The 10,029-nt window shown below is 61.1% G+C and overlaps 1 protein-coding gene across 1 annotated transcript in view; it reads right to left on the reverse strand.

Moving 5' to 3' along the window:
- The window catches only part of PTP4A3 (protein tyrosine phosphatase type IVA, member 3), a 32,833-nt gene extending 27,960 nt beyond the window's left edge, over nucleotides 1-4,873 (reverse strand). Inside the window, exon 1 of the mRNA XM_008588027.1 lies at nucleotides 4,854-4,873. The gene's annotated coding sequence lies outside the window, so the exon portion shown is untranslated. The remainder of the gene's footprint in view (nucleotides 1-4,853) is intronic.
- Nucleotides 4,874-10,029: the final 5,156 nt, after the last annotated feature.

The following is a 10,029-nucleotide window of genomic DNA, read 5'->3' on the forward strand; positions in this document are numbered from 1 at the left end:
GGGGCCAAGACTGGCCACTGTCCCAAGGCCAGGCTGTGGCAAAGCAGGGCCAGCCTCCTCAGGCTCTGGACCCAGGCCAGCACTCACCCAATGCCTCTCAACGCTTCTTCCATTCCATCAGCAACTCGGCAACCCAAGGAACCCGGCCACCACTGCCCGCACGGTGCCCAGCGCCGCTCCGCCGTGAGTGAGGCCAACTGTCCTTCAAACCCTGCAGTGGCCTCCCCTGAGGCTGGCCATCCCGTGCCCGTTCTGTTTCACGTAGTGTCTCGTTACAAGGCAGGGTGAACCCCGGCTCACCTGTCACACCTCAGGGAGGCAGCTGGTCCTCTCTAGGGCTTATCACACCCTCTGAAAACAGAGGTGCTCACACCCCAGGGCTGCCATGAGGCTGGACCTCAGAACAGCAGGCCCAGTGCACTCAGTAGGCGCTTGGGACCAGCCAGTTCTCACCCACTCGTGCCCCGGAACATCTATCCCTGCCCCAGACCAGCCGAGGCTCCTGACGGACCAGCCTCCAGCAGCCCCAGTTCTCACACTCACTTCCTCATGGGGAGGGGGCCGAAGGAAGCTCGCCCAAGGCCCTGAAACCTCAACAGGCTCTCAGGGAGGGCTGTGCCCAAAAGGACCATGGGCCAAGGGGAGGAGGGGGTGGGGGAGGGGAGAAATAGTGATGGGGGAGGGAGAAGGAGAGAAACAGGAGGAGGAAGGGGAAGAGAGGAGGAAACTGAGGCTGGCGGACTGCCCCCTGGCCTTGCATGGCTTGCTGGGGCAGGGCCGTCTGACCCCTGAGCCCACCCAACTCCTGCGGGCGGGAAGCAAAAACACAGGATGCAAGGCCCCACCAGGGTCAAAGTCCCCCCTAGGTCCAGGCAGGCCCAGCTGGCAGTGTCCGTGGGAACAATCCCCAGGCCCAGTTGGCCACACTCAGGCCAGGGAGTGGACATTGAGCTGCCACAAATACCAGGGCAGCTGGACATATCCCAAGGGTGGAAGCCCAGGCCCCTGAGCCTGCTCCAGGCACATCAAGACCTGTGGGCTGATCTGGGGGGCCCTCAGGGAGGGGCCGGAGGGCTGGAGGAGGTGGTGGAGAGAGAGGGGTCTGCAGCGCTACCACCACCTCTCCTGGCATCATTTAAGATCTTGCTGGGCTGGGCCTGCCCACCTCTCCACCTCACCTACCACCCCCACCTCTGAGCCTGGTGGCTTCTCCCCCTCCCAGAGGCTGTGCCCTCTGCCTGCGGCCCTCTCCCCAACTCTCCCCTCCTAGGCACCACTTCTTTGACCCAGCCCCCACCCATGGTGATCTGCGTGGTGCCAGAGGCCTCTCCTCTGGCTCCTAGGACCCCACGCCTCCCTGACATCTCACAGACCACCTGGGCTGAAGCCAGAGTGGCCTCACCCGTGTCCAAGACTGTGGGCCTCTTGGACCAGGGCCCTGCTGGGCTTGTCTGGGGCCCATGGCAGGGAGGGGTAGTTGACTGGGTGGATGGACAGATGGAAGTTCAATGAATGGTTCCGTCCACGCTCCAGCCCACATGCCACAGCGGCCCCTGGAGCACCCAGCTCCTCCCGGCTCTGGTCTCTGAGCTCCCTGCCCCCACACTCTACCCAGGGACTCCACAACACAGACCCCTGAGCCGCTGGCTGTCCTCACAGGCCTGGAGGCCCCTCGGGACAGCCCTTCCGGTGACTTCCTGCCAGGGAGGTGTGAGGGAGGGGTAAACAAGGCTTCCAGATGGCTTCCTGCGGCTGGGCAGCCGTGGGAACGCCCGGCCCAGTGGAGGCCACCAAGGGGTGGGTGGGAGCAGGGAAGGCCTGCATAATCCACCAGCACAGCGCCCGCTAGAGATGGGCCCCTTACCCCCTCTTAAGCCTCCCAACATCCCCAGAGAGAATGCACACCCATATTCACAGAGGGGGAAACCGAGGCACAGACAGGCAGGTTATACCAGAGGGCGGCAGCAGGACCTCTTTCATCTCTGGAGAGGCCATGAGCCAGTGGCTGCCTAGGGATCGGGTCCTCCCACACCCACACCTGGAGCCTCTTCTCTCTTTGGCCTCATCGATAAATGAGGGGGCACAGACTGATACCGGACCACTCTGCAAGGACACGACCTGCAGATGTGCAGGCACCAACACACCTGCCTTCCGTCCCAGAACTGCCACTTCCCAACAGTGCCACCTGAGCAGGCTGCCAGCCTCAGACACCAGCTTCCCCACCTGGGAAATGGCGACAGCAGCTGCCACCAGGTTACCTTGAGGATTAAACAGCAGGTTCCCACTGATGGCCCAGAAGAGACTCAGGACAGTGCCATCATGAGTGACACTGTCCCATCAGGTCCTGAGCCCCTGGGAGGAGCCGGCCTTCACCGAGCTCGCCCCTTCCTGGACCTTCATGCACCCTCCCTCCATACCGTGATGTCGCCTCCTGATGCCCAGCAAGGCATCACAAAGTCGTGGGACACACATTCCAGAAAGATGACGATGGCTCCTGCACGTCCTGCTCATCCATAAAGTTCCTCTGGGGTCAGGACCACCCCTCTCTGCCGACTCCCATCACCCACAGATGCCAGTGCAGGACCAAGATTCTGCCAACGGGACCAAGAGACTCTCCCGGGAACCCAGATGCACGTCCCTGGCTGTCCAAGTCCTCATTTATTAGAGCCCATCATGGAGGATGGAGGGTGGCTGGTTAATAAACAAGAGTCCATGCAGACCTAGGGACAAGGACTCAAGGGTGCCATCAGCCTACGATCAACACCAAGGGAAATTTCAGGTGAGATGCAGAACAGCGCATGCAGGCACAGGCACAGAAGCCCAGAGCCCACAGTTGTGTATTTCCTGGGCTGTTTGAATTTGTGCAAAGAACATCTCCAAATCTGCGATTAAAACAGGAACTACGTGTTTGGAGCACTGTGTGAATGTCGCCCCTCCCCCACGTGAGCCCCTCCCAGCCCAGCCCCAAGGGCACAACCAGATTCAGAAACTGAGGCACCCACGGATGGCAGTTCCTGAGGTCGCGGGGGGATAGGAAGCAGGCAGCCTGGCTCAGGTGGCTGGGGCTTAGCCGTTAAGGCTACAGGCTTTTGTCCAGATCCCCAACCCCATCTGCTATGGGGTCCGGTGGTCTCCTCCAAGCTCCCCATTCTCCAGATAAAAAAACTGAGGCTCAGGAAGGGCAGGGGCAAGCCTAAGTTCACCCAGAGAGGCCTGGCAGAGCTGGGGGGAGGACTTGTGACTCCCTAGGGTCCCGGGAGGGGACAGGGAGGTCACCATGAGGAGGGGTAGCCGGGAGCCCCGGGCACTCCCAGGCAGCCCCTGAGCCAGGCATGGCAATTCCCAGCAGATGGGCCTCTGGGCAGCCGGCCAGAGAGAAGCAAAGCCCAGGAGGAAGGACCTCAGCAGCTGACCCCGGACCGGGAGATTAAAGGAGAGAAAATGTTTGCCTTGGCAGGGGCCCCAGGCCCACACAAGGGACAGAGGAGGGGGCCAGCGTTCTAGGCACCAGCAGACGATGCCAGGGTAGGGGTGCAGGAGGAAGAGGAGGCGTCTCTGGGGGGTGGGGGCAGAGTGGACGGGCAGGTAAAGCCACCATGTGCAGCAGCAGGGGAGCTGATGGGGACATGAGGCAGTGAGCGGGGTGGTGGGGAATCCTCCAAACCCTCCCGGGCCTCTTCCAGGAAGCCTGAGTCACAGGAGGGCCCCACGGCCAGAAGTACGGCCGGGAGTGCGGTCCCATGGGAAGGGGATGGGGCAGGGCCACCCGTCGCCTCCAACAGCTGGCCCAGCCCTGGCTTTGGGGTCTCTGTGCCGAGTGAGGCTGAGGCCGTGGGAACAGACTCCAGCAGCTCCCAGGAGGGGCTGGGGGGGATGCAGGAGCTGGAGACATTGAGTCCAAGCTCCCATCCTGCAGAAGAGGAAACTGAGACCCCAGAGAAGAGCCCCCAGACAATGACTTATCCACGAAAGAGTCCCCGGGCAGCTCAGGCCTGGACATTGGGGAGACTGATGCAAGATCCCCCCAGCTGGGCCCTCAGCACCCTCACCCGACCTCCTCAGCTTAGAGGCCTGTTCTAGCACATGGGCCCCCGGCCATGGATCCAGACCCCCCAGGCCCCAGGGGTTTGAGCCTTCCTCCTGATCCACCATTTCTAGAACCACACCCCTGGGAAATCAGATCCCCACAGGTCTGCCCCATCCCCCCACCCCTGTTCTAGAACATTTCATGGCTTCTGCCACCCACCCCCAGAATCTGAATCAGGGAATCGAACCACAACATGCTGCAGTATGGGAGTTCCCCACTTCCCACCTCAGTAATGGTGGCTCCTATGCGTGTCAGAATCTCCTGGGGGCAGGCACCACAAACAGCACCAAGGGATGGGGTATTCCCCAGTTTACAGCCACCAATCTGGTCCAGCCTCTCATTTGCAAATGCAGAACAGCAACTTCTTGGTGCCCACCCCAGGGTCACCCAGCAGGAGACCTGGGCCCTGACTGCCTTCCAGACCCTGACTCAGCCTCCCATCCAGCCATTCCTGAGCACCTGCTACAGACACAGTGGCCCTCTTCTCTGCCGCCCCCAACCCCACCTGGCCCTGAGCACATCCTCCAGCACCAGGGATCTGGCCCTGGCACCTCCAGGCAGGCCCCCTCCTTCCCTGCTCAGCCTGCACTGACCATCCCATCCAAGACTCAGTCAAGTTCAGCCCGGCAAACAGTAAGCACATAATAAAGGCGGGAGCCTGGCATACTCAGGACAGAGACGGGGTTAGTGGGGCCAAGGCCTAAAACCCAGGTCAGTGGGAGGAGCAATGCCTGCCCCAGGCCCGATTTTTGGACGTTTTCCTAACCTCCCTTCCAGCTCCGACAGACAAGGACGACAGAACCTCACGCCAGCCACCCTGAAGGATCACTGCCTTTTAGAGACGAGAACGCTGGTCGCAAAGAGGGTGGAGCTGGGCTCCGTGCCCACTGAGACGCTCAGGCCCTGAGGCAGGCGTCCACATGCCAAAGGACCACTCCACCACCTGCTCTGCAAGGGTCCACAGGGGACATGAGCCTCAGCTTCACTTCTGACTCCCCGGGCTCCCAGCTGAGGCCTGGGCAGGGGCAGGGCAGGCCCCAGGCCAGGCCAGGCCAGGGAGACCAGGCAGCCAAGCAGTCACCATAACGTGTTTGTGGCANAGGCAGGTTATACCAGAGGGCGGCAGCAGGACCTCTTTCATCTCTGGAGAGGCCATGAGCCAGTGGCTGCCTAGGGATCGGGTCCTCCCACACCCACACCTGGAGCCTCTTCTCTCTTTGGCCTCATCGATAAATGAGGGGGCACAGACTGATACCGGACCACTCTGCAAGGACACGACCTGCAGATGTGCAGGCAACCACACCTGGAGCCTCTTCTCTCTTTGGCCTCATCGATAAGTGAGGGGGCACAGACTGATACCGGACCACTCTGCAAGGACACGACCTGCAGATGTGCAGGCACCAACACACCTGCCTTCCGTCCCAGAACTGCCACTTCCCAACAGTGCCACCTGAGCAGGCTGCCAGCCTCAGACACCAGCTTCCCCACCTGGGAAATGGCGACAGCAGCTGCCACCAGGTTACCTTGAGGATTAAACAGCAGGTTCCCACTGATGGCCCAGAAGAGACTCAGGACAGTGCCATCATGAGTGACACTGTCCCATCAGGTCCTGAGCCCCTGGGAGGAGCCGGCCTTCACCGAGCTCGCCCCTTCCTGGACCTTCATGCACCCTCCCTCCATACCGTGATGTCGCCTCCTGATGCCCAGCAAGGCATCACAAAGTCGTGGGACACACATTCCAGAAAGATGACGATGGCTACTGCAAGTCCTGCTCATCCATAGAGTTCCTCTGGGGTCAGGACCACCCCTCTCTGCCGACTCCCATCACCCACAGATGCCAGTGCAGGACCAAGATTCTGCCAACGGGACCAAGAGACTCTCCCGGGAACCCAGATGCACGTCCCTGGCTGTCCAAGTCCTCATTTATTAGAGCCCATCATGGAGGATGGAGGGTGGCTGGTTAATAAACAAGAGTCCATGCAGACCTAGGGACAAGGACTCAAGGGTGCCATCAGCCTACGATCAACACCAAGGGAAATTTCAGGTGAGATGCAGAACAGCGCATGCAGGCACAGGCACAGAAGCCCAGAGCCCACAGTTGTGTATTTCCTGGGCTGTTTGAATTTGTGCAAAGAACATCTCCAAATCTGCGATTAAAACAGGAACTACGTGTTTGGAGCACTGTGTGAATGTCGCCCCTCCCCCACGTGAGCCCCTCCCAGCCCAGCCCCAAGGGCACAACCAGATTCAGAAACTGAGGCACCCACGGATGGCAGTTCCTGAGGTCGCGGGGGGATAGGAAGCAGGCAGCCTGGCTCAGGTGGCTGGGGCTTAGCCGTTAAGGCTACAGGCTTTTGTCCAGATCCCCAACCCCATCTGCTATGGGGTCCGGTGGTCTCCTCCAAGCTCCCCATTCTCCAGATAAAAAAACTGAGGCTCAGGAAGGGCAGGGGCAAGCCTAAGTTCACCCAGAGAGGCCTGGCAGAGCTGGGGGGAGGACTTGTGACTCCCTAGGGTCCCGGGAGGGGACAGGGAGGTCACCATGAGGAGGGGTAGCCGGGAGCCCCGGGCACTCCCAGGCAGCCCCTGAGCCAGGCATGGCAATTCCCAGCAGATGGGCCTCTGGGCAGCCGGCCAGAGAGAAGCAAAGCCCAGGAGGAAGGACCTCAGCAGCTGACCCCGGACCGGGAGATTAAAGGAGAGAAAATGTTTGCCTTGGCAGGGGCCCCAGGCCCACACAAGGGACAGAGGAGGGGGCCAGCGTTCTAGGCACCAGCAGACGATGCCAGGGTAGGGGTGCAGGAGGAAGAGGAGGCGTCTCTGGGGGGTGGGGGCAGAGTGGACGGGCAGGTAAAGCCACCATGTGCAGCAGCAGGGGAGCTGATGGGGACATGAGGCAGTGAGCGGGGTGGTGGGGAATCCTCCAAACCCTCCCGGGCCTCTTCCAGGAAGCCTGAGTCACAGGAGGGCCCCACGGCCAGAAGTACGGCCGGGAGTGCGGTCCCATGGGAAGGGGATGGGGCAGGGCCACCCGTCGCCTCCAACAGCTGGCCCAGCCCTGGCTTTGGGGTCTCTGTGCCGAGTGAGGCTGAGGCCGTGGGAACAGACTCCAGCAGCTCCCAGGAGGGGCTGGGGGGGATGCAGGAGCTGGAGACATTGAGTCCAAGCTCCCATCCTGCAGAAGAGGAAACTGAGACCCCAGAGAAGAGCCCCCAGACAATGACTTATCCACGAAAGAGTCCCCGGGCAGCTCAGGCCTGGACATTGGGGAGACTGATGCAAGATCCCCCCAGCTGGGCCCTCAGCACCCTCACCCGACCTCCTCAGCTTAGAGGCCTGTTCTAGCACATGGGCCCCCGGCCATGGATCCAGACCCCCCAGGCCCCAGGGGTTTGAGCCTTCCTCCTGATCCACCATTTCTAGAACCACACCCCTGGGAAATCAGATCCCCACAGGTCTGCCCCATCCCCCCACCCCTGTTCTAGAACATTTCATGGCTTCTGCCACCCACCCCCAGAATCTGAATCAGGGAATCGAACCACAACATGCTGCAGTATGGGAGTTCCCCACTTCCCACCTCAGTAATGGTGGCTCCTATGCGTGTCAGAATCTCCTGGGGGCAGGCACCACAAACAGCACCAAGGGATGGGGTATTCCCCAGTTTACAGCCACCAATCTGGTCCAGCCTCTCATTTGCAAATGCAGAACAGCAACTTCTTGGTGCCCACCCCAGGGTCACCCAGCAGGAGACCTGGGCCCTGACTGCCTTCCAGACCCTGACTCAGCCTCCCATCCAGCCATTCCTGAGCACCTGCTACAGACACAGTGGCCCTCTTCTCTGCCGCCCCCAACCCCACCTGGCCCTGAGCACATCCTCCAGCACCAGGGATCTGGCCCTGGCACCTCCAGGCAGGCCCCCTCCTTCCCTGCTCAGCCTGCACTGACCATCCCATCCAAGACTCAGTCAAGTTCAGCCCGGCAAACAGTAAGCACATAATAAAGGCGGGAGCCTGGCATACTCAGGACAGAGACGGGGTTAGTGGGGCCAAGGCCTAAAACCCAGGTCAGTGGGAGGAGCAATGCCTGCCCCAGGCCCGATTTTTGGACGTTTTCCTAACCTCCCTTCCAGCTCCGACAGACAAGGACGACAGAACCTCACGCCAGCCACCCTGAAGGATCACTGCCTTTTAGAGACGAGAACGCTGGTCGTTTTTCCTAACGTCCCTTCCAGCTCCGACAGACAAGGACAACAGAACCTCACGCCAGCCACCCTGAAGGATCACTGCCTTTTAGAGACGAGAACGCTGGTCGCAAAGAGGGTGGAGCTGGGCTCCGTGCCCACTGAGACGCTCAGGCCCTGAGGCAGGCGTCCACATGCCAAAGGACCACTCCACCACCTGCTCTGCAAGGGTCCACAGGGGACATGAGCCTCAGCTTCACTTCTGACTCCCCGGGCTCCCAGCTGAGGCCTGGGCAGGGGCAGGGCAGGCCCCAGGCCAGGCCAGGCCAGGGAGACCAGGCAGCCAAGCAGTCACCATAACGTGTTTGTGGCAGGAACTGGGCATGGGGGAGGCACTTCCCGACAGCACCCTTGCCCCCTCCCACCCAACCCCAACCCACAACAGGCCTTGCAGTTTACCCCCTGGGGAACACTCCCCAGGCTGCCCAAAGGGCTGGGGTCACTGGGATCTCTCTCCAGAGCCACACTATCCGGAGGCGTAGACTTCAGGAAGTGACGGGGCTTCTCACTGTACAACAGACAGTTGTCACAGGGACCAGCCAGGACAGGGTCGGGAAGGGGCCTGGCACACAGCAAGCGCTTGACACGCTCTGACAATCACCTCCTGAGCCCTGGTTTCCCGCCTAGAACACGGAGCTATCACCCTGGCTCCCAGAGTTGTGACAACAGAAGACTGTGGCCCTATGTCCAGCAGTAACAGACCTGCGCTCATCCCTGGAGCCTTCAGTCCTTCCATGCCAGGAACAGGGCAGGGCTGAAGAGGCTGAGCTCTGGGCCCCCCAGCCAGCCTGGCGGTCCAGCGGCCCGCCCACCCATCCACCCAAATGCGCGGCACTAGAAGGCAGGGCCCCTGAGGGCACAGCCCAGTCTGTTTTGTTCTCTGGCTCCTCAGAGCCTGGAACCCCGGCTGGCACAGGGGACTCAGGACACAAGCCTCAGTTCACCAGCCCAGCATGCCCAGCCCCATCATTTATGCATCTCACCATCCCAAATGAGAGTAGAGGACACTGAGGCTCAGAGGGTGACATGCCCACGCTGGCACAGCCAAGCCAGCCCCTCCCAGGACCACCCTTCCTGCCCCCCTCCAGCCCCCTACCCTACCCCACTCCCTCCCGGCCCCTTCGTCAGCAGAAGTGATCCCTATCCCTATCCTGCGAGCACAGAGCTGAGGGGCCTCTGCCTCCACTTGACTGCTGGCTCCGCAGGGGAAGGGCCGGCATACGGTGGACACTCAAGTTCTGCCAGTTCCATGAGGAAGGCGCATCAGACCAGCTGCTTTGAGCCAGCCCCCACAGCACCTGGTGGCCCACGTGCTGCCCACCCCACTGAGGACCATGCCCAGATGATGAGAACCCCCTGGCCCATTCACTGACCCTTCCCCAAAAAGGGGGCATGGTGCCATGGTGACGGGCACGGACCCCAAACCCAGATGGCCAGCGTTCGAATCCCCCCAGCTCTTCTCCCGGCAGAGTGACAGTGCACACGTCACTTTACCCCTAGAGCCCTTCCCAGCTGTAAGACAGGATGGTGAAGTTCGTGCTTACCCTAGGGGATCAATCCTTACGTGGAGGATTAAGTGAGTTAAAAGGCATCAAGTGCTACATGTGAGTTAACTGGGGTCACAGACCAGGAAACAGGGCCACTTCTGATTGTGCTGCAGTCACCAGGCCCTGCTGAGGACCCCTGCCTTCACGCAGCACCC

This window comes from Galeopterus variegatus, unplaced genomic scaffold (assembly GCF_000696425.1).
Source record: "Galeopterus variegatus unplaced genomic scaffold, G_variegatus-3.0.2 Scaffold4637, whole genome shotgun sequence".
Taxonomy (NCBI): Eukaryota; Metazoa; Chordata; class Mammalia; order Dermoptera; family Cynocephalidae; genus Galeopterus; species Galeopterus variegatus.